General features: G+C 47.2%; 1 pseudogene; it reads left to right on the top strand.

The window, feature by feature from the left end:
• Window positions 1-623: 623 nt before the first annotated feature.
• Window positions 624-1,265, top strand: LOC104848627 (annotated as a pseudogene).
• The last annotated feature ends 1,235 nt before the right edge of the window (window positions 1,266-2,500 follow it).

The following is a 2,500-nucleotide window of genomic DNA, read 5'->3' on the forward strand; positions in this document are numbered from 1 at the left end:
TTAGATTCTCCAGCATTTTATCTTACTTTTCTCATAATTCATGCAATAAGAGTACACACTATGTTAAAGTGAAATTACTAAAGTTATTTGAGCAGGTAACTTTATGAAGTATAAAGTGTTTAGTACTATGTAGATAATTGGTTTCTGCTACTGAAAAATAATTACAAGCAATTCGGTTCTAATAGTCATTATAATTATTATTATTGGTCTTTTGGGTGGTCTTGAACTCACTCTGTACCCCAGGGTATACTTGAATTTTCAGAGATCCTCCTGCCTCAGCCTCCCAAGCATTACAAATATGTGCCACCATGCCCAGCTTGTTGTCATTATATTAGAAACAAGAAGAAGAAGAAGAGCAACAAATAGACCTCTTGAAGTGTACGAAATTAACACAGGAGGAGGGAAGAATAGCCGGGATTGAGACCAGGGTCTTAGGGACTCTAGTTTCTGCACCCTTCTGGTATTTTTGTCCATGCCATGCTTTACAGAAATCCTTGAAGTTACTTTCTCTTTGCAGGATGCTGAAGGGACTATGAATCCAGCGAATCTGCAACATAAAGCTGCCTGCTGAAGGATGATTCAGTTTCTAGGGAGTTGCTGCCATACTCTGCAAGGGTGGGCTGGGTGTGACCCTTGCATCCACAGGAAGACAGGTGAGCACCCGGGATGGCTCTGCCACAGCGCCCTCTCCCCAGACTCTGGAAGTCTTCCTCCAGGAGTCCTGAAGTCTTGGCCCTGACTCCAGTCTGACTGGGTTCCTCTCACCATCCACTTTCCATGCACTTGGGTGCCTGAGCTGCAGTGAGTCCTGAATCAGCTTCTTAATGACACGGCCTGCTTCCACCGCCAGCCTACGTCCGTCCCTTGCCTAGGCCTGTGACCGTGGCACCTCTCAGCAGTGGACGCAGAATGGGAGAGGGCGTGTCCAAAAGTAGCAGCGCTAGCATCTCCCCGGCCCCAAAGCCTGTGAGCAGCTGAAGATGGAGGCCTGAATAGACAGGATGATGGTTCCGCTGTCCTCTGCGGACCTCCTGGGGAGTGTGAACCCTGGGGACTGCAGGATCCCCTCATCATCCCAGCACTGGCACCACAGAACCCTTGCAGAGGGAAGTTCTTCTGTACCATCCTTTGAGGCCTTCGGTGATGGACAGCTCCCTTTCTGCCCATCCTCCCAAACACCGAGCATGCTCTTAGACCCAGGGACACCACCCACCTCCACCTGGTCTGACCTACCAGGCTGGGCTCCTCTCACTTTTTCATTGTATGCTTTGGGGTATTCAAACATGCTTTGGGGTATTCAATTTCTCTTTTTTCATTTTATACATCATTTTCATTTGCGGCAAAGAACACCGGACAGTTTTATAACCAAGTAACAAATGTGTCACGTGAAAATAAATATGGATTAAAGATTTCCCAATATTGAATCCTCACATCTCAACTTAAAATGCATCACGATAAAGAAAGCCACTGGATCATTTGTACCATATGTCGAACATTTATTGAAATGGAAATTACTCCCTAATAACCCTATCGACTCTATGTCCAATGAGAGCGTGGGGACCAGTGGAAATTTGTAGGTAGCCTCCGTCTCCTGCATGGAGGCAGCAGCTGTGGGGATTTTCCTATGTGACCTTTCCATGATCCTATGAGAAAGGAATAGCTTGCAGGATGGGAACAGCAAGGGCCCCTCTGGGCTCCTACACTGTAGGAACAGACAGGAGTGCCACACTTTGAGACACACCACCCACTGGTCTGAGCCTTGACTTCGTCTCCTGTTTGAGCCTCCAACAGTAAGTCCGTGAGTGTAGGCCTGCTTTACAGAGAGGGAAATGCAGGCACAGGGATATGACATAGTGTGCCCAAGGTTACACAGAGTGAGCAGGAAAGCAGGACACCTTCACGCAGGCTGGCAGCCTCTAGATGCCCCAGGTGCATTAGCACTGGCATTCCTGGACCAACAATGCCTAGATTAGCCTCCTGCCACCCTGTTGAAATCCATCAAGTCCATGGGTCTGAGTTTCTTCCAATCCATCTGATAGGAAACTGCTTCTCCTCTGGCTCTGGTAGAGTCTTGTTCTGGGCTGTACTGTAAACTCCTCTGTGCCTGAGCAGTTCCAACTTGAAAACTGAGGACAAGGAATTATTCCTCCTGCTTTTTGTGCGGAAGGCATTTGAGAGACAATCTCATTATCATTCAAAACAAACGCATATAGGGAAGGATTGTGACTTCCAAAGATAACCGTAGTTTAGTTGGGTGAAGACTGTGGCAGAGCTGGGTGCTGCCTGAGATGATTTGACTTCCACTCCGTTATTGGCTTGGGTTTATGATTAGGACCTCTGCATTCTGTGGTCTACATCATGGTCCTTAACCTGCTATCACGAATCATAGTCCATAAAGGACATCAGAAGGGTAGAGAAAATGGAACAATGCATATACTGCCACCATCAGGTCAAGGGGAAAATGTGCTTTTCATCTTCCGCCAAACATCCTCCCTTTTAG

The sequence above is a fragment of the Fukomys damarensis genome, unplaced genomic scaffold (genome assembly GCF_012274545.1).
Source record: "Fukomys damarensis isolate Sample0158 unplaced genomic scaffold, DMR_v1.0_HiC HiC_scaffold_29195, whole genome shotgun sequence".
Classification (NCBI taxonomy): domain Eukaryota; kingdom Metazoa; phylum Chordata; class Mammalia; order Rodentia; family Bathyergidae; genus Fukomys; species Fukomys damarensis.